The 26,056-nt window shown below is 37.3% G+C and overlaps 1 protein-coding gene and 1 long non-coding RNA gene across 4 annotated transcripts in view; one reads left to right on the top strand and one right to left on the bottom strand.

Moving 5' to 3' along the window:
* The window catches only part of LOC120535224 (glypican-5-like), a 327,258-nt gene that overhangs the window by 214,728 nt on the left and 86,474 nt on the right, over positions 1–26,056 (bottom strand). The window lies entirely within an intron of this gene.
* Positions 9,757–26,056, top strand: part of LOC120535243 — a 35,537-nt gene continuing 19,237 nt past the window's right edge. The window contains exon 1 of the long non-coding RNA XR_005634875.1: positions 9,757–9,902. This is a non-coding gene — a long non-coding RNA (uncharacterized LOC120535243). The remainder of the gene's footprint in view (positions 9,903–26,056) is intronic.

The following is a 26,056-nucleotide window of genomic DNA, read 5'->3' as shown; positions in this document are numbered from 1 at the left end:
GTCTGGAAAAGCTACATTTTGATTTAGTAATTGATTTATGAGATGCTAGTTAGCTGCACAGCACAAACTCCTTGTAGAAATTTCCAGAAACATGAATAGGTGCAGTAGTAGTGTCACATGTGCAGTGAAGCATAATATTAAGCCTATAGGTTAATTATGTTCTTTTATTAATGTCTGACTTTAAAATATAACAAACCTGTACAGGCCAGATCTTGCTCATTGTCATTTACTACTTAAAAGAACAGATCAGACTTTTTGTAGGGGAGAAAATTGACCAGAGTCTCATTAATAAGAAGAGCACTTGGGCCAGTTTAGGACTTTCCTGTTTGTCCAGCTTTACATTTGTGCATTCCTTTGAAATGGGAGAAAATGCTGAAACAAGAACTGGCATGAAAGGGCTGATTAGGATTGGTTGCTCTGTACCACAACTCCCTATTGGTCCATAACAGCACAAGAAAGAAGATAAACATTCAAACTGCCTCTCTCTGACAGTTTTCCACCCATGGAGAAGGGGAAAATTACTACTCTTGCCGACCATATTCAAAAGCTGTAAAGGAGTAAAGACCAAGACTGGGACACATGGTTGTTTAAGAAAGATGAACTGATTATTATCCAGGTTGAATTAATATTATTTTATCAACACTTACATTTAAGCTCTGATGATATTTTAGACATATTACCTATAATAAATAATTACATTTGTAATTTTACTCTGCCTAGTTGCCTAGAGTTATAGAAATAAAATGGAAGGAGTAAGTCCTGAACCACAGTGCCGGCAGTGTGGTAGGAGTATGGAGTTGGAGACGTTTTTTTAAGGTCTACATAATAAAGAACACAAAAGGGAAAATATAGTCACCCTAGGACCCTAATGTAACAAAACAACATGGACAGAGTACAGTAAAATTCTTACTCAAATTCCCCTACTAGCATGCAACACATCTCAACTCTCTAGGGGATATTTTCCAAAAATAATGCATCGGACTCAATGTTCACCTTCTAGAGCACAATTTATAATGAACTCCCCCCCCAGAGTGCTGTGTTTGGGCAATACAATGCAATATTGTGTTGACTAATTTATATTTATGTATGATAGCTTCAGAACTGACAAGTAAAATGGTTTACCTAAGGTCAAGCCAAAGCACAGAGGCCAAAACGGATCCCAGGATGACGTAACAGCTTAAAAACTGTTCTTAATAGGGCTGTCTAGCAAAGAGGCTATATATAGTAAACTGATTGCTTTATAAAATGCACATTTGTGATTGTGCTAATTATGTAAGGCACTCTAAAAATGAAGACTGGTTACTAGGGAAATAGTTTATATGAATACAACAGTCTTAGTTATGTGATGCACTCTCAACCTACTCAAGGAAACAGTGGCGGAGAGAATGAAAATAAAACTTAGTGCCATTATGAAGAATGCTGCACATTCTCTCTCTGACACACCAACACTGAGGACTTTCAGCCAATGAATTATTCAGCAGAAGTGTGACAAGAAACGCAACTGGGGCTCCTTTATACCAATATAACAATAACAATAATACGCCTGAATAATGCCTCACTGTGACCATGATAGCCAAGTCAGACATTTTCTTACTTTTTAGTAATTCTTATGTGTATTTTCTTGTTACAATATTTTTGTTTATATGAATGTATTTATTTATTTATTGAGTCCTTATAAAAATCCATATTTCATTCTTGGGACAAATATAGTTTTTTACTATTTGAATCTGAAATTTGACAAATGAGTAGAGACCAGTTCATTCTTTAAGCTTCTTTGTTTATCAAATAGCCAAGATGTTCCAATGTCTCATCCACTTTTTGCATCCATTTCTTTTCAATCTAATGTTATTAATATGTGCTGTGGATGTACCTGTTCTCTCTATTTTTGAAATATTCTTATGTTTACTTTTACTATATTTATTTTAATTTTATCTTGGCAATGCTATTTTCAGTTTTGTTTTTTGTATGAATGTAGTATGTGTCTTTTTTGCCTCTCTTGGTCTCTATAGTTACATTGTCTTTTGCAGATCACATGACATGAAGATCATGCGACAAGCCTTGCACTCACGCTTCACCTAGATAGATGGCAGTGTCCAGCAGTATGTACTGTATCAGAGTATCAGATTCTCTTCAAAAGTATTGTCTTTCTTTAGAGTTATTGGGATAAGCAAAAGAAGGTGATGATTGAACTTTTGCTTGTAATTTGTTTGCCTATGAATTGTTTTGTTGATTCATTTTCTACCCATTCTCTAAGTTTCATTGATTACAATATTGGCTGCTTCTTTTGGTTCTATTATCCCCTCATCAAGGTTCCTCAACTTAGTCTTCATGTGATATCACTAACAAAGAAAATGTGTCCTTTAAAGCAAAGTCTTTTGTGATGAAGTGCCAGATCAAATTTGCCTAAAATCTCTTCTGATACATGACAGACATCAGGAGTACAGCCAATAAGGTAAAACCATCTGCCAACAGCAGAGATGTAGCACTGAGGCCTCCACATAAGTTAATCTCTAAACCTCCTGTCTATGAAACTCACATAGAGGAGGGGAGACAAGACACATTCTTGGCAGAACCATTATGTCCACCTTAAATGGACTTCATGCCAAGAATGTAGTTGCAGCTTTCATTCCTCCAATACCGGGACAGAGTGGTATGCAGCAATGGCCCCAGAGCCCTCAACACTCACAGCACCTCCCACAAGATCAGCCAGAATACACTACAAGAAGCACACAAAACAGGTGTAAGCAGACCTGGCAAGCTTCCACAACTCCTCAAAGAGTGTAATTCACGAATCTTATCTAGCCTTTGTCACATCCCAGCTGGACAGCAAAAGTCAAGTATTTTTAATTTTTCTTTTGGCAAAGCAGAATGTAGCAGTGGTTACTGCTGCTGCCTCACAACTCTAGAAGACTGGGTTTAAATTCACCATCTGTGTTGACTTTGCACATTCCCCCTTGTGTCTGAGCAGCATTTTTGTATGAATGGACTGATTTTCTTTTCCATTTCAAAAATGTATATGTAATTTTACTTGGTGACTCTAAATTGTACCAGTGTAAGTGAAAACACGGTGCTGTGAGTATGCCTTCCTTCAGATTGAATAACACTTTAATAACAGACGATTCCTTACTGGAAGATACACCGGCTCTCTGCTGTCCTGAACTGAACTAATTATAATACGAATGAAATTAATTTAAATGAAAACTTGTGTTTTTGAAAAGCACAATGGCTAATGTGACATTTTCTTTGGATGCAAACCTTACAGGTTTCTAAATTATCTCTGAGTTGTTTGGTTAACTGGTGATTTAAAATTGTGATGTGTGCATAAGTTCATGTTACCCAGTGTTGGTATAATAGGAGGTCTATAGTTTGATTAAGAAAGTTCCCTAATAGATGGATAATATTTTATATTTTGCTCAATAAATCATCACACCTGCATTCTCAGCCCAGGCCTGGTATAATAGGTGGCAAAAACATAACTGTTCTAGTCCCTCAGTTTTAATGTGTTATGTTTGCCAAAAGAAAGAAGCAAGGACTAGAAATAATGGAGGTGAGCAGGTGGGGAAGCATCAGGAAACTAAAAAAGGAGTCAATATCACATTTCTGTCCTACCTTTCATCTGAAACAAATTGCTAAAGAAAAAAATAAAAGGTGAAGCCAGGAAAGAAGTCTATAACATTAAAATGTCTGAATTAGAGTAGGGCCACTGTAATTTGGGATTTCCATAAGAAATGAAATGTTTTACTTTATGAGGTAGAAGCACATAATAAACAAGCACAGTAGCATCAAATATTTGAATTATTAAAATGGGTGCTTCAATTTAAATATTTAAAATATCAATATTCCTGAGTGTAACTGAAATTTAATAGAGGTCTATATTAAGGCTAGATTCCTAATAAAGGATAAAAAATAACATCATATTCATAATCACTGACCTTGAAGTAGTCTAAAACAATACCCTACTATGTTTGAAGTCTGACATTTTTAACCTTCTGGGAGTAGCTGTTAGAGGAAAATCAAAGAACTCGATATCAAAAATGTTATCATATTTGTGATCACCAACCTCAAAATAGCATTAAACAACATTCCACCTGCCTATATTACTGATCCCTATTTTTTATGGAAAGGAGTAACTTTGACTCCTTGTATCCCATTGGGGGTGAATCCCTAGAGTCGGCTGATGTGGCATTCATAACTTTTTCAGAAGACTCCAATTGGTTTGCTCTTTATCATAAGAGTGTAATTTCCTTCACTAAATATTACCTAAAATTAGGGTTTTTGGGTCTGGCAGGAACCCCGAACAGCTTGATGTTTTGCATAATTGGACTTTAAGATGATTTGAACAGTATATGACCATCATCATCAAGTTCTTCCATGTGAACCCCGAAAACCATAAGGACTGATTGAGATAATTTATGTTAGGTACTGTAGAATGCCTAGATGGAGCTGGGCAGTCTTATGGCCTGGAAGCCCTGCAGATTTTGTTTTTTTTTTCTTCAGCCGTCTGGAGTTTTTTCTTTGTTTTTTCTGTCCTCCCTGGCCATCGGCTCTTATTTTTATTCTATGTTAATTAGTATTGCATAATTTAATTTTTAAATGTTGTCTTTGTTCTCTTTCTTCACTCTGTAAAGCACTTTGAGCTACATCATTTGTATGAAAATATGATATATAAATAAATGTTGTTGTTGTATATGATATGTGGGGGTTTCCTCTGAACATTGAGTAAGGAGACATTGAACAAAAAACACTGAAGTGATTTCAAAGTAATCATAAGTAACTCTTACGAACTCAATAATGAATACTAAAAACCACACATGGAGAATTCCTTTGATTTATCTGCAAATTTGGATGACAAAGAAATGCACAGTGCCAATCTTTTATTACATTTTGGCAATGATAACACTGCAAACCTCAGACTGTTGTTGTAGAACAGCTTCATAATAATTAATGTTCAAAATAGTCACACAAATATAAAATCATTATAAAGTGATGTGTTATTCTAGAATTAAGAAAAGGTATCAAAGTCAAAACAGAAAAACATCTAACCAGCTAGTAAAAACCAAAAAGCAATTCAAGAATATAGCCATTAACACCAGAATTACTAGAGCCAACGAAAAAACTTGTAAATCGGGCCCACCTTAAATCCCTTCACACCTCTCCGTTAGCCTCTTTTGTCTTCTAAATGTGTCGATAAGCCCAAGCAGCAAACAGCCTGCTATACCATCCTCCCACCGCCTCAGAGCAGGCAAGAATTTCTCCCAGTTCCAGCCTTGATTGATTATCTGGGAGTAAGCTACCCAGAATTGTAAGGGGAAATAATTTGATGTGTATTTTGTGTCTACAGCAATCTATGTAAACACATCATTAAAACAGAATTTTTTTTCACGTTTTAGTAATAAATGACAAAATGTAGAAATGAACTGCAAACATTATGTACCTTATGCCTACATTTTGTTATTTATTACTAAAATATGAAAAACGTTTCTGTTTTAACAATGTGTTTACATGTATTATTGTTGAAACGGAACACAATTGAAATGCATGTGTTCCAAATAACAAACTATTATTTCGACTCTAAAACTCCAGCATTTCTCTCCCAGATGATCAAGCCATGAGCTGGGAGAACTTTGTGCATGTTATGCGGCGGTGGGGGAATGGAATAGTAGGATGTTTGCTGCTTGTCTTGATCGGCACATTTACAGGACAAAAGACACTGATGGAGAGGTGAGAAAAGCCATTTAAGGTGGGCCGGATTTACAAGTTTTTTCATAGGCTTTGGTAATTCTAGTGTTAATGTGACAATCTAAACAAGCAAGCAAGGTAAAATTATTACTTGTATTCAATGTATACAACCAGATATCTTACAACCCAAAGCCATGCCCCTGTGGAGCTCCTCAACCACCTCTTTGTTCCTAAAAATGCATCTGGCCTGAAATACTTTTGGTACTGCCTTCTCTGAGGAGACCATGTCCAATTTGTTAAGGAGTATCTTAAAGAGATATTTTATCTGTCCAATAATAATGCCATTCAATGACAATGTTATTACACCCCCATCCCCCAAAGAAGAGACCGCAAAACATCCTATGGACCCTTCTAAAGTCATATTATGGTTTGCCAGAACCTTCTTGAGGCTCCCCAGAAGTTGTTCTGTACTGCCTCCTGTACCCAGGTCTTTACTATAGGCAGTTCTGATACTTTCTAGACCAGCTATGACATCTCCGTCAAATCTGGAAAGTCCTAATAACACATGGAGGCCTCAGCCTTTCTTACTCCCTAACTCTAGGATCCACCAATAAGCCCTAGAGTTAAAACAGTAACAGGAATCAATCACCATTCAGCCATAGGTTCTTGCAACTTGCAGATATACAGTATAGAAGAAAGGTAAATAGACTTTCTGTTTCAGCCCCGGTTTAGATTGTTGTTAAAACATCTTTATCTGACCCGTATTTTAGACATGGCCATTTTCTCAATGCAAGAACCTATGATGACAATATACTGTTCTTACAATACTGTGCTACAGAGAGCCTCTCAGTGCACTACCTTTAATTACCAGCCACAACAACTCCTTTCAAACTGCACAAGTTCGGACCTATGAGGAGTTCTGCAATTGTGATTCACACTCCTTAGGCCTAATGCCAGTGCTCTTGCTCATCAGATATGTTCTGATAATGGTGTATATATCTTGCAAAAGATTGTTACAAGTAAAACATACACATTTCACACAGAGAATAAGCAGGCAAATACCCCAAGTTTTGACAGAATGGATTTAACCTCCTTGGAATTAATCCAGAGAATGACTTAGACCTGGAATTCTGCATAATTACAGTTATGGCCAAGTCGGAATTGGAGTGATGTGTAATGATCTGCTTTACAGTGTTAAGCGAGAATAACTCTTGAGACAGTATTTTGCTGCCATCTGGTGGATAAAATAATATTTTGCTGCAAAAAATCAAACATTTCTATGTGCTTTGACATTCTTAACTCATCAATATTATTGAATGGGGAGGAGCCTTCAACCAAAACACAATGGTATGTAAACAAGAAGCTATTAAGCCAGTATTAGACCCAGCTGAAACAAGCTGAATCATGTAATAGTGATGACAATGTGAATTATCAGATTTTGACACGGATAGTGAAACTGATGCATTTGGCACTGTACCTCCAAATCGCTGTTATATCCCTGGTGAATTTGGCCCCCTGAAGGTTCACCATGGTGCAAGCTGTGTGGCAAAAAGGGAAAATGATTGGGATCAAGTAGAAGGACATTAGCCCCTAAGCACTTTTCACAATGAAGCAACTGTCATTTCTGTCAGGGGAAGCATGGAAATCATTAAGCCTTCCACTGTAGTAGCCTACAATAACACAATGGTTGTGTCAATCATGAGGATCAGACACTGACATTCTACCATCTCATGCTCAAGCAATAGAAAAATATTATTAAAAAAGTGTGCAAAGAAAACATTTCTACGGTTCTGATTGCCATGTTGAGCTGTGCATTGGTGACTCTCTCAAAACACGTTACAAGAAGGACGTGTACTAAATCTGCATCAGTACGGCAGTGGACACCAGACATGCCTTTCCTACTATATTTATGTTGACATTATGATATTTACATGTTTCTATGACACATAATAATTCAACAAGAAAAAATGTTAGCGTTTTTGAATTGCCTTTCCAGGGGTGAACAAAGCGCTAATGTGGTTAAATTCAATAAAACCTATAAATTATATTGTAACTATAAGTGAATATGTCATTAACTTTGCTTGCTAATTTTGATATCATATTGTAGAATTATGTAGTCAGTGGTTTGCATCCTCTGACATACTCTGCTTTCTTTTAGTTATTACATTGATTTGTTGTGTGTAATATGTTCACTTCAGTGCACTAATAATTTAGCCCATAGGACAAGTTACCATTTTTCTATTTTGTCTTGTTCGGTGAGATATGTTTTTTAAAAAGTGAAAAATATGAGTGTTCTAATACTGGCATTGTAGTAGAGAATTTAATGGGTTTTTATTCAAATTAATGTCACATATGAATCATAAGTAGCCTCCTAACTGCCCACAGACTTGTCAAGCTATTAGTCCAGCATTGGTTCCAAGAAGAGTCTGGTCACCCTCTTCAGAGTCCCTGTTCTAATGCTTCTCCAAAGTCTAAGAAAAGCTTTTTTTGAAGGTAAAATTTTAACTGATCCACAACACATGACTTATATAGTTTGACAGCAAACACTCTTGCTACCTGACTCAAGTCAACATGAAGCAGTTATCGCTTTACAGTTCACACCTCCTTGTCTTCAAAACATATGGCATGACAACATCATCTGTTGCTGAGTCAAGGTGCTCTCGTATGATTCACACTTCTGAGGAAATGTACATTAAAACATGGTGTTAGTTATGTTAAAAAAATTTGCTGCTCTGTAAGCATTTGGTTGCAGTGTGGCATCTAAAACCATATTGACTAAAGAATGATACTGCATTTATACTTCTACTTCATATAAACCTTGAACTGATGAAAAATCTAGTGAAAGCAATGAACAAAGAAAGTGAAGGATTTTAATATTTGAGACAGATGTTTCAACAAATGACTGATGCCAGGATTTAAGTAAGGCATTTGTGTTGGTCCACAAACCAGCCAGAAAGTTTTCACTTCTGAACCTGTTCTGTTCATGTTTGTCATCTAAGAGGAACACAACCCAACCTCCACTCACCTCCTTAATGTCACACTTGGTCTAAGTCTGACATCAGAAAGATGAGTTACCTGGCCATACCTGCATACTTAATGCTTAATATTTAATGGCAAATATCAGCTAGCTTTTTCTTCTGCTTGTATGAGCCATCATTAGGACTGTTGTTTTTTTTTTTCGTTTGTTTTCAACTCCCTTGTAGGTAAATTTGCTACAGGTATCCCTAGCAAGAACAAAAGATTATAAAATCATACAGTAGCTAAAGGATCTTTGGGATGAGCAAAGTTATCCACAATGCAAAGGTTATGATGAGTGGAGTTAAGCTTTAGTACATTCCTAATTATTTTTAGACACATTTTACAATTTACTGGGTCACTGTGAACAAACACCAGAATGCATTTTTCAATTCATTGTGATGGATTTCCTTTGAATGTGAGAAAGAACACACAGGCTTGATAACAGATAAAAAAGGCTAAACAATTTAAGAAGATATCTATCTTTGATTTAACGAGTGGTGGAAACTTCCCTTCTGAGTTAGTGTGTGGACTGTCAGCATCCATGTGACAAATGCCCATCTCACTCAGCTTAGATTATGCTCCTCTTGAAATTCTGTTACTAAACTAAGCATCCAGTGTGATTCAGGATGAACCATGGCAACCGGGTCCAGATCACGGCCATCAGGTAGCAGCCAAGATTAACAAGAAGCGGAAAGAGCTTTAATGTGATGCCAGTGTCTCATGTCATTGGGCTCGAGCTGCATACTGGCCCGACAACTGAGCTGCATGTATGACAGCTGACCGAAGGCCAGGCACCCTGAAAGAGTACAGGCCTCTGCATGCCCAGTCAAAATTAGAAAGCACATCAAGCTCTTCTAACAAGCCAGCCAGACGGATCAGCAACTATATTTAAAATGGGTCTCCTTCTCTCTGTTTGCCCCAAAAAGACTTTGCATTAAAATATTTCTGTGTAGAAATTGATGCACCTGACAAATGACAGGCCAAATCCGACAACATCCTACCTAATGTCATTGAGCTTAAGTCTGAAAGATGACCTTTTTATCAGAGACTAGATGGATGCATTGCTTTCAACATCCGCTAGATTAGAATTTGAGAATAAATGGAACAGGAGCCACTGAGTTGAGATGATCAGAGGCAGTATAGAGGGCCACCATCATACATTAATCTATCTGAAGTGCAATGGGATAAGATTCATTGGCTGAGAGGTAAGTGATTACTCGCTTCATAATTTTTTACATACATAAAGTATGAGGAAACCCGCAGAGAGTATTTAGGATATCGGGTACAAAATAAGATATAATCTCCAATTCCAGCAAATTTTCAGTTTAGATAGCCCTCTCCTACTCCTCTCTAATCACCAGGCCAGCTATTCTCACTTATATTTACTTTACACATTAAAGAAAATAGGTTTAAAAAATAGACAAGGGTGCTCTTGTTTATTATTTTATCTATTTTAACATCACGTTAAATTATATATCTTAGTTGTGGGCAGTGGCATCACTACAGTAATGTGGTGGTGCAGATCACACCAGGCACCAGATACCATTAGAGTGGGTGACACCCAAATGAGGGTATAAAAAATTAGGTAACATTTTAGTTTAGGTACTGCAGAAATTCCTCTATTACTCATTTACTCTTCTGTAACAAGACCTTAACAAACAATTCTTTGGGTCTTCTTAAGACCTACAAAACATCAGTAAATTGTTAGTTCATCTCTAACAAGGTCACATACTAACAAAACTTCACTTTGTGTTGGTCTGAGATGGCTTAACTGAGAGTCATTTGTCTTGATAAGATCTATGAATCCTTTAAAATTTCTTTTCCATCATGTCAATATGCCACACTGCACAGAGATGAACGACCAGTCTACTGATACTATATAAGTGTGATGAAGACCAAAAAAAGACTTTGTTAAGGTCTTGTTATATAAGAGTAAATGAGTCATAGATGCATTTCTGCAGTACCTAAACTAAAGTGTTACCAGACTTTACATAGGTTGATATCACTATGGGGAAAAGCAATGAAATGGTCTAGAACTTAGTTTGCCATTAATAGTGAGAATTATTACTCTGCATTAAATGGTTGGGTGTCCACACTCTGCACTCTTGAATGTATAAACAACTCTCTGTTAAGGAGCTCCATTCATTAAGTCACCCAGGGGCCTGTGGGGGTCTTAATCAGCCTTGTCTACTGCAGTGGGTAACACCAACCCTAGAGATGCCACTGGTGCTAGACTCTTGTAATCCGCAAAGAATCTCAGCTCCATTTTTATCTTATTTTAGGTTGTCATTAGAACAACAGAATGTCCCAAAGCTACGGAAACAGGCTACAATAATTTCAGTAGCTAAAACCAAAAACCCTAAAAACTTAAATTACTTCAGACTAGTAGCTCTGGCATTACCAGTTATGTAAAAAAATGGAAAAACTTATAAAAAGGAAGCTAACTGTGAAAATTTAGGATTTATTAGATCCATTTCAGGTTCACTGCTGTCACTTACTTTCCTTCATCTGTTGTATAACTACTTAGAGGTGTCAAGATTCACACAAGACTTGTGTTTGTAGTCATCTCTTCAGCTTTTAATACCATCCAGCCCCATCTTCTGTCAGAGAGACAATGAAGATTTTAATTTGGACTTCAATTTAGTAGAGTGGCTGATTGACTTTTTAACAGACAGGACTCATAGAGAGAAAGTGAATGGCCATCTGTCTGACATGCTGTCTTCATCTACAAAGTGCCTTCAGGGCTGTGTTCTTTGACCTCTTTTGTACATCCTCTACACTAATGGTTGTCACAGTAAATTTAAAAACAGGTTCATCTTCGAAATTGCTGATGACTCAGTAATTGTAAGCCTACTGAATGAGAATGAAACCAATCCTGATCCCGTGGTAGATGATTTTGTTAACTGGCATCTGGTGAGACTTTTCTATACATTAACATTACAAAAACTCAGGAACTTTTGATTTTGATTTAAAAATAAACACCATTCTCCCACAAGAAACAATCATCAAAGACCAAACAATAGAGACCTTTGACAGTTATAAACATCTGGAGAGAACAATAGACTCAGAAGCCATCTGCAAAAGAGGTCAGCAGCTCCTCTACTGTTTCAAAGGGTTGAGTCTTTTTTAGTGAGAGTCCTACAATTATTATAAATCAAATAATCTTTTATAAATCTTGTATTGAGTCTGTCTTTACTTATGTTCTGCCGAGATGGTTTGCACATCTTAACGTCAGCAGGAAAAAAAGAATAATTCAAAAGTAAAATAGAGAAAAAAAAAAGTCCAATCTGACAGAACATTTATATAAGCAAGTATTATGGAAGGCAGAGCGTACTCTATCAGACAGGATGCACCCACTACACTCCCAATCCAGTTGTTGCCAACAGGTCTAAGGTCCAAGGTTCCAAGGATAAAAAGCCTCCAGATCTTTCATTCAAATTGCTATTAGTTTTATAAATACATTCAATTTTAATAAACATTCAGAGGCTTAAATCATGAGATTCATCAATCATCAGTCAAGTCTCAATGTTAGTTTAATTTTTATGTCTAATATGTCTGATCTAATGTTTCATCATAAGTATTATGCTCACTGCTATATTTCTATTTATTTGCACTAACTTAATGTTTTGATATCTGTTTTCTTTGTTGATGTGTTTTTAATGATACGTTGTGGCCTCTTTACAAAACCTGCTGACAAACCAAATTTCCCTCTTGGGACAATAAAACTGAATTGACTTGAATTGAAAGTGAGCTTGCAGCTTGTGCACATACAACAGAGGGATTTGGGCATGCCAAAGATACTAGCGCTGTGGCTTCAATAATTATTATTTGTAGAAATTAACTTTTTAGAGAAATAATTAGCTCTTCTGCTGAAGTAAAGAAATAAGTATTTTTGTGTAGAACATTGAGTGAAATGGTAAGATCATATTTCTTATGAGATCATCAGCAAGCACATTTTAATTTCTCAATATTGACTTTTTTGAAGGCCTCCCTAACAAACGCTTGAAGATTTCACTCAATCCTTCTGGTGTCAGAGGTGAAGCACACTGGAGTAAATGGCGTAGGCTGTGAGCTGACATCACTCTAACTGATGTTCCTGTCACTTTGTAGTGCATGTCTCTTTAACATTTTCCTTTTTTTTAATGGCTTTTCCTAAAATTCAATTGTGGTGACTGCTAAGGAGATATTCAGATAGTTTTGTTGCATTTTTCATTTAGTAGCACAGTAGCAAAAACCAAATGTCAGTGGTTGAGCATGTGGTACGTTCTGGTTGCAAATTTTCAGAGATGTACTTCCCAGTGGTGTAAAAGAAAATCTGTAAGTGATAAGTGCATAATAATCTGTTCATAAGAGAAATAAGGGATAGAGACATGTAAATATTTCATTTATAGTATAGAAAAATACTTCATTAAGAACCGCTAGGTAAGTAGAGGCCAAAAGGCTTTAGATATTTTAATCTATGATAAACAAAAACATCAGGCCATGTTTACATTACTATATAGCTTGACTCCTAGTTTTCCACATGTTTGGTATAAATCAGATTTTGATATCAACAGCTATAACCCCATGATGTCTTCTTTTTTGAGACAGTAAGATGGGATTTTTGCCCAAGAATGTGGCTTTTTCTGCATCATCCAACATGTTAAAATAATAAAGGTGGATAGAGGTTGTGAAGACAAGACAAAACCTTTTATTCTGTTGGAATCCAGGCACTTTCAGGCAGGTGGCACAAGTGCATTGAGAAGGGTGGAGACTACATTGAGAAATGACATTATCAGTTTTGTTAAGGATCCTTCCATTTTCTGATAAATGCCATTTTCTAACTTTAGTTGGACTCCCCTTCGTATAACACAAAATAACTGACCACATGAGTATTTACATGCTTCGGTTCCGTATTTAGTACGTGCACATTGGCAGCAGCCTTGAGTCCATGTGCACAGGTCTCTTTTAGATTTGCACATCTGGGCCCTGCCATTTTTCTTCACTCTTCTTTGCAAAATTGTTCTAGCTCTGTTAGGTTGCATGGGGATCATGAGTGAACAGCCCTTTTCAAGTCTAGCCACAAACTCTCAATTGGATTGCGATCTGGACTGGGATTCAGCAATTCCAGGACATTAGCTTTGTTGTTTGTAAACCATTCCTGTGCACTTTTGGCATTATGCTCTTGGAGGTAATAATCCTGGAAAACATACCTTCTTCCAAAGCACAGATTTATTGCAGACAGTGTCAGATTTTCCCTTATTTTACTGCATTCATTTTATTCTCTGCTCTCACAAACTTCCAGAGCCTCCTGCAGAGAAGCATCTCCATAGCATGATACTGCTACCACCATCCAGCACAGGGTGTTTTTGATAAAGTGCACTCTTTAAACATGGTGTCTAGTCTAATGGCCAAAACATTCAATATTGGTCTCACCTTAGAACTTTCTACTGGCTGACTTTTGAGTTTCCCCATGTGCCTTTTGGCAAACTCAAGCCAAGATGTCACATTTATTTTTTTATTAGTGGCTTTCTCTTTATGCCACTCTTTCAAAAAAAAGTAACTGGTGAAGCATCTAACTCATTCAGAGTTCTCACAGGTCTTCTGCACTCCCTCTTGCATGATCAATTTTGAAAGGGCCTGTTTTAGGCAGATTTACAGCTCTGCCATACTCTTTCCATTTCTTAATGACAGATTTAACTGGACTCTCATGCTCAAATATATTTAATAACTAACCATCTCCTGACTTGTGCTTTTTTTAATCGGCGTGTTCTTTTGTCATTATTATGTAGGTTAGGCCAGTGTTTCCCAAACTCGATCCTGGTGACCCCCTGCGGCTGCAGGTTTTTGTTCCAACCAGATTCCTAATCAGTCACAACACCTTATAAAACTGATTTCATTTAATTAGCTGCTATTATTTTTCTTTCATTCTACATTTAGAAAAGCACAGCAGCATTATTTTTACATTTATAAGACATTTAGAAACATTTCTGCTTTTGCTATAGATTTAAATGCTTAACTCTCTTTTGTTGATTTTATTATATTTGCCCTTTCTCTGTGCTGTTTTTCCCCTTCGTTGTATCTTATTAATGACAGTTTAAAACGAGCAGAGCAGACACGCTGGCAAACAACACTGAATAATCAAAGGCTGCAACTACTTTAGCATCAGACCCACTAATTAGTAAATAATGGATTAATTAAACAATTAGAACACCTAGAAAAATAGAATTAAAATCAAGATAAAAATATTGTTAAAAAAATACATTATTATTCCCATATAACTGCTTTGTACATTTTAATATATATTTTTTAGCAAACTTAGTTTTCTAATTTCTATATTGTTCCCAAAACACAGAACTTGGGAAATAACACATCACTTAATTAGCCCAGGAGTCCAATTAAAATCAAAACCTGGTTGGAACAAAAACCTGCAGCCACAGTGTGCCCCCAGGATCGAGGTTGGGAAACAATGGGTTAGGCCAGGGGTCCTCAATCCCAGTCCTGGAGAGCCGCAGTGGCTGCAAGTTTTTGTTCTGACCTGGTTGCTTAATTAGAAAGCAATTCTTGCCAATAAAGCACTAACAAGCTATGAAATTAAATTAACTCTGCTATGTCAGGTCATTCTCATATCCTAGATTTTCTTTCCCTTTCTATCATGCAAATGATTTGAAGGCTAAAATGGACGAGTAATTCTCAGTCCTTCACTTTTTTCTCTTCATTTTTCTTCCAAGTATTTAATTAAACCCAATAGTGCAGATAAATACACACAGGTGTAAATGTAAATAAGCTAAATGGAGAAATGCTGCTCTCTCTTGTCATTTGCATGTTATTGATAATAAGGAGCAATTAAAATAGCTGTTTAAGACAAAATTAAGCAATAAGGGCTCAAAATCACTAAAGTGAAGCAGAAGTGTTACTTTAGCAATAAGTGCTTTTTATTAAGCAACTGGGTTGGAGCAAAAACCTGCAGTCACTGCGGCTCTCTAGGGCCGTGATTGAGGACCCCTGGGTTAGGCCATGATACTGATACACCATAGCTGGACCATCCAGATAGGCTACAACCAATTGAAACCCCTTGACTACAGACACGTGATCTCGATTGAACTAATTGAGTGAATTCCAAAACATAACAGGCTGCACCAGTGACAAATGAGATGTGTCATATAAAAAGGTGTGAATATTTATGTGGTCAATTGTTTTGTTTTATATTTGCAATTAAGTTTGGTCACTACACAGAGATCTGTTTTCACTTTGACATTAAAGAGTCTTGTTCTGTTGATCAGTATCCAAAATCCAAATTAACTCTATTGTGATTCCATGATGTATAATAATAAAATGTGAGATCTTTCAAGTGGGTGAATATTTTGTGTACACACATATATTGTGCAAACATTCCACATAAGCTGAATGTGTATGTTAAGCCGTAGGCCACATTTAGACTGTGTAATCTAAACACCACAGACACTGGATCGGATTTCAGCACAAGTTCTGATTTGGGCATCGAGACCTGAAAGTGTAAACATGGTCATAGTGATCCATTCACCAGCCTTGTAAAAGTTTAAACTGCTGTAAGCAGAGATGGCACCTAGAGGGCATGTGAAGGATAACTCTGTGTCAGACAAAAGCAAATGGCTACTTAACTAAAATGAACAGTAAAAAATAATAATAATAATAATACATTTTTATTTTATTTCTTATTGTTGTGAAGCCAACGCGAACACAGACAGGCAGGAGACAGATTTTGCCACACTACAGACATTTATTTACAATTGGGGAACATTTCATCCTGCTCCCCAAAGCACAGTGCATCAATCACCACAAAACACACAATTCAGTCCCTTACTAGTCACCAGTACATGCGCATCCACTCCTCCTCAGGCTTTGTCCTCTTCCTCTTGACTCTGGCCATTGAATGGAGTGAGGAGGCTCCTCTTATTCAGGTCCTGGGAGTGTTCCAGGTGGCTCATCAGTATTACCTGGAAGTCCACTGTAGGGCTCTGCAGCTCCCCCTGGCGGGCCCACAGAACCCAACAGGGCAGCACCAAACTACAGCTCCCAGCATGCCCTGCGGAAATCCGTGGTGCGACAGCTGCCCAGGAGGACTGCCCTCTAGTGTCCCAGGGGAGGTATTGCCTCACCAATGCCCTCTCCCCTGGTCCTTCCACTCCAGATAGTGGCTATGGCCACCCATCACAATATAAATAAAAATAAAAATTTAGAATCCACTCAAAATGTAATATAGATGTTTTGTCAATGCCGGACATCTTGGTGGATCATATATTATAAATTACCTGTGAGAACTTTTTCCTTCCCTAGCAACTCAACACCACATCTGTTAAACTCAAAGAGGAGTTTGCTGGTCAAAAGCATAGCATGGGAAGTGATTGCAAACTACAGGTATCTGTAGGGGAGGAAGTTCACACTATACAGGAGCATCCATCCTACAGAGAGAGCTCTCCACCCCTTTCAAGCTTTCACGGTGCTTCTGATTCATGTGTGGTGGTAGGGTGAAGTAGGGAGTACCAGTGAACAACTGATAAGCCTGCATCCAGAAAGAATTAAATAAATCATGGTAATAGTACGGCTTAAACTGAGGTATTTTACACCAACAAAGGAATTTCTCTCATAGCATGTTGGCCTTCCAGTGCATAATTAGGGGACTTTCCTGAGCAAAGCTAGGATAGATCCAATTGTCATAAACCATGCCGGAATGAAAGATAATGGGGACACACTACCAGTTCTACAAGACCCCTTTAAAGAACTACATGAAACACTAAACTGATAAGTTAATTCTTCCTGGGATCTCTGCCTGAGCCATTTGCATGTCCAAGTAAGGAGAAGGCATTAACTGCATGGCTCATATTTTGGTGAAGGATATATATTGGTTTATGAGGTATTGGGAAGCATTTTGGAACAACTGGGACCTATATCACTGGGAATGGTTGTATTGGAATCAAAGGGGATAGGAGAGCATATAAACAGTTCAGAAATGTATGAGACAATGATATTAACACATGCACAATAAGAAAACTCAGATGAGGAAATAAGGAAATAAAATAGAATAATATAAATATCCTAAACAAATACAGAAACACCTTAAAATTACAGAAATTCTCAAATGATTCTGCTCTAATGTTGTGTTTTGATAAACGGGGTGAGACAGGGTATAGGACTCAGATGAAGAAGCAGTGCAGGGCTTCAGATACTTGGTGGTTGTCTTCAATGACAGGCTCAACTGGTCTCATAATATAGATTAACTATATAAGAAAGGGCAGAGGAACTGGATTCCTTCAATGTATGCAGCGACATCCTTTACATATAATTTACAACTCTGTGGTGGCCAGAGAGATTTTTTACACTGTGGTGTGTTGGGCCGGTAACATCACTTCAAGAGAGGACCACCAAGTCAAGATGATTATGAAGGCAATTATGGTACACCCGCTGGATATAGCAGCAGAGGAAAGAATGAAGACAGAACAGAGTGCTATTATGAACAATATTGCACATCCTCTCTGTGACACACTAACATGGAGGACTTTTGGCCAACAAATTATTCAACAGTGTGTCAAGAAATGCTACTAGGGCTCCTTAATACCTAGAGTAACGCACCTTTATAATACATATTACAATGACTGCTCTTTTATCATTAGTAGAAATTCTCAAATTAAGAACTTCAGAGTCAAAAGTTTTTTCTTTTTAGTAATTCTTGTGCATGCTTGAGGGTGGTTGTTGTTATTGTTATTGCTTGTGTCACAGGAGGCTGGGGGTGGTACCCAGCCGGGACAGCCAGGAGGACCAGAGGAAGGCTTACGCTTCCCCCAGACCTTGTGGAGGCGACCGCCCTGGTGGCTTTGGGGAACATGGGAACTGAGCTTGGAAGCTCAACCCTATAGGGGCCCGTGGTCACAGCCAGGTGTGCCCCAGGGCCTGAGGAGCTCTGGCCCTCAGCACTTCCACCACACCCGGAAGTGCTGTGGGGAAGAAGATCAGGGACACCCGGAGGGCTTCCGGGTGCGCAGCTGGTACTTCTGCCACACTGGGGAGTGCTGGCAGAAGATTATCATGAGGCACCTGGAGCATGTCCGGGTGTGTATAAAAAGGGCCGCCTCCCTCCATTCAATGGCTGGAGTGGGTGGAAGAGGACAGAGCTCGGAGGAGAGGAGTGGAGGCAGGCCAGAAGAGAGAAGAGAGGCATTGTGTAAGGGCCTGGACTTGTGGGTGATTAGTGCTGCGGCACTGGGTTGTGTGTGTCACTAACTGGCAAATAATTGTAAATAAACGTGTTGTGGTGCAATCAACAATGTCTACCTGTCTGTGTCCGGGCTGTTCCCCACACTTGTTATAGTATATATTACTAGAGCTTCTGTAAAAGCTTTGTTTCCCCTTAGGGCAAAGAAAGAAAGAATGAAAGAAAGAAAGAAAGTAAATTTTTTTGTTCATATCTATCTATCTATCTATCTATCTATCTATCTATCTATCTATCTATCTATCTATCTATCTATCTATCTATCTATCTATCTATGGTAAATTAAAATTGATCTTTTTACAGGATCTGCAAATATTTTTAATAACAATAGAAACAGAGAAAGAACTAATTAAGATGTACTTCTGCTTCTAATTTAAAATTTGTTCTTTAGCAAGAATTACCCAACAAACCTGCCAAATACAATTCAGTGTCATGAGCAAATGGTGCCTAACAACTATGGATATACTTTAAAAATGTCATAGAAAATGCCCAGCATTTTGCACAGTGCAGTAAACAGCTCTTGGCAGAGTGTAGCCCATCGCTGTTCCCATTCATATACACTGACACATATAAATGGCCAATTTAGAATCATCAATCACCCTAACCAACCACTTGTTTGGGGCTGTGAGTGGAAAGCTGGAGTACTCAAAGAAAAAACAAGACAGATACATAAAGAACATGGAGTATGGAAACTACAGGTATGATAATTCAAATCAGAGCACCGTATCTGTGAAGCGTCTATGCTGCATATTATGTCACAGAGAAACATTAACATGAAAAAAAAAAAATTTAATTTTTGCTAGACATTAGGTCAGTGGGAAATGATGAGCTAAATGGGTCATTAAAATTTTTACCATGTGTTTAACTTAAAAAAATATAACCACGTGTGCAGCACCCAAAATTTCAAAACTTAAGTTATCATTTTGGTAATTTTTTAGTAATAAAGAAATATACTGATGCACACGTTATCTGCAAATGGCAAATCTGCCCTGAAAACATCAGCAAATTAAACAGTCAATGGATGTCTTAACACTTTTAAGTATGAAAGAAATCAATTAAAAAAGATAAGAAACACTGAACTGGCTGTTTAGAAATGCTTATTTGGAAAGGTTGCAAATGTAAAATTGTAATGCAGAATGATGTTATTGGTATGATAAATCAATGAGATTTCTAGAAGATTATAGGTCAATTCAAAAATGAGCATTCTGGAGGAAAAACCATTGAAACAAATCAATTATTAGAATTCTGGATCATACAATCAATGAGCAAATTACCAGGAACACCTGTACACCTGCTTATTCAAGCAATTATCTAAATGGCCGATCATTTGGCAGCAGTGCAATAAACAGAATCACGCAGACACAGTTCAGGATCTTTAGTTAGTGTTCACATCAAACATCAGAATGTGGAAGAAATGTGATATCAGTGATTACAGCTGTGGCAATAACTGTTGATGCTAAATGGGCTGGTTTGAATATTTCTATAATTGCTGATCTCCTGGGACTTTCACACACAACAGTGTCTAGAGTTTACTCAGAATGGTGTGAAAAACTAAAAACATCCAGTAAATGACAGTTCTGTGGATTGAAATTCCTTATGAATCAGGTCAAATGAGCTGACTGGTTCAAGCTGAAAGAAAGGCTATAGTGACTTAGATAACCGGAGGCTACGGATCTGTGCTGGTATTCTTAAGGAATCCCCATTACTGCCAAAGGGGACCCTACTCTGCTGGGCCCTTGAGCAAAGCCCTTAACCTGCAATTGCCCCATGGGTGCTGTACAATGGCTGACCCATCTGTCTAACCATAGAGGTATGTGAAAACTAACAAATTCATGATACAAGGAATTGTATAAGGCAAAAATAAGTAAATAATTAACCACTATGTACAACTGTGGAGACCAGAAAAGCATCTCAGAATGCACAGTAGGTTGAATCTTGAGGTGAATGAAGTACATAATCAAACAATGATGTCAGGTTTCACTACTTTGTGCCAAGACCAAAAAAGCTGAAGCTGCAATGGGCACAGGGTCACCAAAACTAGACAGTTCAAGACTGGAAAAATGTAACCTGCTGTGATGAATTTCAGTTTCTGCTGAAGCACACAGATGGTAAGTTCTGAATCCATGCACTCAGTTTGCTTTGTGTCAACAGTCTTGGCTGGGGGTGGCAATATAATGGTGTAACTTTAGCCCTGTTAAAACCAATCAACCATTGCATTAATGCCTCAGCCTAACCAAGCATTGTTGCTGACCATGTGCATCAACTTCATTAACACAATTTAATCTTCTGATGGCTATATTCAGCATGACCATGCACCATGTCTCAAACCAAATGTCATCTCAAACAGGTTCCATGAACATGACAATGAGTTCAGTGTTTTTCAGTGGACTTCCCAATCACTGGATCTGAATCCAATACAACCACTTTGGGATGTGGTAGAACAGGAGATTCGCAGCATGAATGTGTAATGTTCTCCATGAAATGTTTCCAACATCTTGTGGAGTCCATGCACAAAGAACTGAGGCTGTTTTGAGAGCAAAAAGGAGACCCTACCTAGTATTATTATATTGTTCATATGAATTTGAGTGTATAGTGAGCTGTGGGTGTGGAGTAGAAGTCCAAAGAGTTTTGGGGATTTCTTAAAAGTCTTTTTTTAATAAACATTTCTGAGCAAAATAGCAAATGTAGACTACTCGCAATGACATGTAAATTATGTAGGTGTCCCTTACAATTTTTCCAAAGAATGCACTCCAACCTAAAAGGGATCAGAATTTTCCCACTGTTTAAAATTGCCATTAAATCATGATCACTTCCTTGAGGAAATATTTAGGAGTTATCGCTACATAGCTGAATGGTGACATGCCACTCTGTACTTAATTCCCACGTCTTTGAGACCAAAGCTACACTAGTGCAGGGGAGAGTGCAATTAAACTTTATATCACACTTCTGGAATGGTATGTGCGGTTTTGGTCTCTATTCTTAAAAAAAGGACATAACAGCATTTGAGAAATTCTGGAGAGAAGTTACAAGACTGTTTGTGGGACTGTGGGTTTTCAACTGTGAAGAGAGGCTATTGGAGATCAATAATCATAGATTAAAAGGTGTAGGGACATCTGGTTAATAGGAAAATTGGCAAAGGCACCACAGTAGAGGGAGTCCTATGTACAATACACACTTTTATCTTCCACTGACAAATTAGGTCAGATTATCATAGATGGGGACTTTAACATTCATATTGAGGATTCATCTAATAATACTTCCATGGGATTTCAGAGCATCTTGGAAACTTGCTTTAACATGTATCTGGCCTCACAGACATAGCAGGACATGACTTACACTTGGTTTTCACTTATGGTGCTATTCTTGACAACCTGCACATAAATGAAGTTACTTTAAGTGATCATAAATCAATCTCTTCTAACGTTTCATTTAGCTCTGTCTTTCCCTAATATATGTACTAAGTGAAGGTTCTTCTCTTTTTCATTTATCTGGTTCATTTGATAATGTTGAGCTCCTTGTTAATTCTTTTAGTGATCATGACAAGGCCATTCTCGATAAGGTTGCCCCTTATAAAACTAGTCGCTGTTCTGCTCTTTCTCGCATACCTTGCCTTAATAATCCTGTTGGTGATCTTCATCACTCCTGTCAGAAAGCGAAGCAGATTTGGTTGTCCACCATGAACATTTTAAAGAATTACTGTACTCTAATAATGAATCTGCGAAAGAAGCTAGGTCTTCTTATTTTGCTAATCTCAAAACTCATAGTAAAAATAATCCCAAGGTGTTATTCAATACCATTAACAAATTTGTTCTGCTCAGCATGTTTTACTTCTCTCAGATGGTGACTGAAATGCATGTCTTGACCATTTTGTGAACAAGGCGATGGACTTTAGATCCAAAATTAATTGATTAATCAGGCACATGCATCTTTCTGCATAGACTGATAGTGTTCAAAACCTTGGAGTTATATTTGATTCCTCTCTGAGTTTTAATTTGCATGTTAAATCTATTTCCCGTTCATGTTACTTTCATTTAAGGAACATTTCAAAACTACATTCTATAGTTTCTTAATCAGAGATGGAAGAAAATTGTTCATGCATTTGTTTCTTCACATTTAGATTATTGTAATGCATTGTTTACTGGCTTGGACAAATCATCCCTTTCCCATTTTCAAGCTATTCAAAATGCAGTGACCAGGTTGCTAATACGTTCCAGAAACAGAGGTCATATTACACCTATTTAATACTCTCTATATTCGCTCCCAGTGGATTTTAGGATTCGTTTTAAATTTCTGGTACTTGTTTAAAGACCATTGAACAGACAAGCTTCAGTCTATTTATCCAATCTCCTTCTTGAATCTGCTGCCTCTCACACCCTCTCAAAATCTGTTAGTTGTTCCTCGTGCAAGATTAAAAATAAGGGGGGATAGAGCCTTTCAATCATATGCACTGATGATTTGGAAGGATCTACCTCTTCACCTTTGTATGGCTGACTCTGTGGACAACAGTTAAAAAACAGTTAAAAACTTGCATGTTTACCCAGGCTTTTCCTTAAACCCTTATTGTTATTAATTTTATTTTTATTTTATTTCTATATAGTTAATGTATTTGTTAGATTTTACTCTACAGTGTTTTTTAATGTGTCTATGTCTTGCCTAGTTTCATTTTTTCATTTTTTTCCTTCTATTGTACAGTGCTTTGTAACTTCTTGTCTACAAAAGACACTTTATTTACTTACTTACTTAATTACTTCCTTACTCATTAGAAAAACCTCTGTTACAATTTATTTTCTTACTTATTTACTTAATTACTCATTTCCTCAAAGAAAACTTAAAATTATGCCAATTAAACAGCAATAGAATATCAATTGATTTTTTTCCGGTTTTAAAATATGAGGCTGTATCATATGGTATGACACATTTTCATAGTTGCTGAGTAACATTTGCATGAACATTTTGGCAGTAAGGTGAAAACTAATAAAGGAAAGCGTATGAAGAAACAGAGGCAAATCTGGACTGCACTGGATCCAAAAAAAGAAAGAGATAATAAAACGGAGAGGAAGTAAATGCAGCACTTCAATTATCAATAGAAAGGTTTACTGTGAAACACTAGTGCTCTAAGTAACATTAGCAGTTAGGATATTCAAATTATCACAAAAGACTACTGTGTATGCTAATATCAATGGTGACATTTAAAAAAATGAAAAGGGTTCCTAAAAAGTCTTTTATTGTGCTGATATTACAAGAAGTGATGGATGACAATTTGAGGCAACATTGTTTGACACCAAGTAGTCCATTGTCTGTCACAGCATTACAGGAGGTTTATTCACTGAATTTAGAATTATCTATTACTTAATCCATTATCAAATCTGCTTAATCCAGTCTTTGAGACTGTAGCTTTTACATGCCGCAATCACTGGTCAGTTCTACTCAGATCCCATGTAGTGTCATCAGTTAATATAATGCATACATATTTGGGATAAAGGTAGAAAACAAGACTACTACTACCTGGAGAAACCCCATGGGAATAATATGAGGAAATGCAAGATGCTTAAGATGGAATTCAAACCCAGGACTCTGGAGCTAAGAGGCAGCAGTAATAGCCACATTTCTTGTAGGCTCCTCAGAATGTTAAATGAAATAACTCCTCCAGAAATTACAAATTCAGTTTATAAAGCAAGCCAAGGAACTCTTCAAAACGCTATGTGGGCATGCTGTAGTAATATAACTCATCATGACCTCAGAGGAAATACCTTTTCTAAACTAAAAATTGTCAAGAATTGTCTGTAGGACAATGTTCCAGAAAAGACTATGTTGACACATTAATATCACTGACATCATTTGACATCACTGTAGACTGAGAACAACATTACGTCAAAGCTGACTTAATCTCTAATGCTGGTCTCATATCTCTGTTGCTCAATGCTCATCATTCCGTCTAAAGCACTTGGGTACAGTGTAGCTGAATTCATCGTGCACTGCATGATGACTGTTTTATTTCTGGTTGTCCTATAACAGTGGTTGATGGGTATACAGGCTTGACATGTACATTTTTGATTTATTTGAATGTGCTACTATTTCTTTCACTTATGTTTGCAGTTTTCATTTATGTATCTGTATTCAAGCATGTGGTACGTTCCATATGTTTTGTGGGTGTTCCCCCAAGAGGTGGAGCCACCTGCCAATAATTGCTTGGAACTACCCTCTCCTCTATAAAACTCGAGTCTCCCACAGATCCTGGTTGTTCATTTTGAAAGCAAGTAGGAGTGGTGAGATTTTGAGGTTTTTGTAAATTCTATGTGTTTTTGGTTTTTTTTTTCTGGATTTGTTTTGACCTTCTGCTCTGTGTTTTGACCTCACTATTGGAATTTGTATTGGTACTTGTTTGATCTGGTTACCGGCACGTCCATTTTGCCTTTGTACTTCATGGAAGTTAATTGTGATTGGATTACTTTTTTTTGTGAAGAATATATCCTTTATTTTATAAAGAATCAGTTGTCACCCTTATTACTAGCCAAGGTTTGACAGTAAAATCCACCTCTAGTAGGCATTATTGGAAGTGTTTGGGACTACGTGCTTTGGAAGTCGTTAGAATGTAGGACTCCTAGTTCAACACACAGAATACCATAACATGGACTGTAGAAGGCATGCCCTGGTGAGCCCTTTGATATTATTTTGAAAGATTGCCCCATCCCCACACGCTGTTAACAGGTGACATAACAGAAGTGTTTAGAAGTGGAATTCCTTAACTAGAACTCAGGCTGTAGGTGGGGGATGACAGAGAAGAAAATGGGTAAAGGATAAGTCTGGCACAAATCTTAGAGAATAATGCACATAGAAGGACTCTGTATTCTTCAAGTTTTTATTTGAAACCATATAATAATTTCAATAGCCATTTAATGCACTTTGACAATGAGGATGTTGTTTGTGGTGCTATATAAAGTAACTAATGATTGACTGATAGGAAAATGTATTTAGAAGTGTAAATTAAAGGGTTATTGAAATGTTCAATTGCTGAGATTTTGAAGTCTTAAGGGGAACAGAAATTGAGAAGGTCTATTGAGCTGAATAAAATGTTCATCAGCAATTTTTTTTATTCCTTTCTGCTAACCTACTCCTGGGCTCATGTTAAGGACC

The sequence above is a fragment of the Polypterus senegalus genome, chromosome 1 (assembly GCF_016835505.1).
Source record: "Polypterus senegalus isolate Bchr_013 chromosome 1, ASM1683550v1, whole genome shotgun sequence".
Taxonomy (NCBI): Eukaryota; Metazoa; Chordata; class Cladistia; order Polypteriformes; family Polypteridae; genus Polypterus; species Polypterus senegalus.
This window is presented reverse-complemented; position numbering and strand designations above follow the sequence as displayed.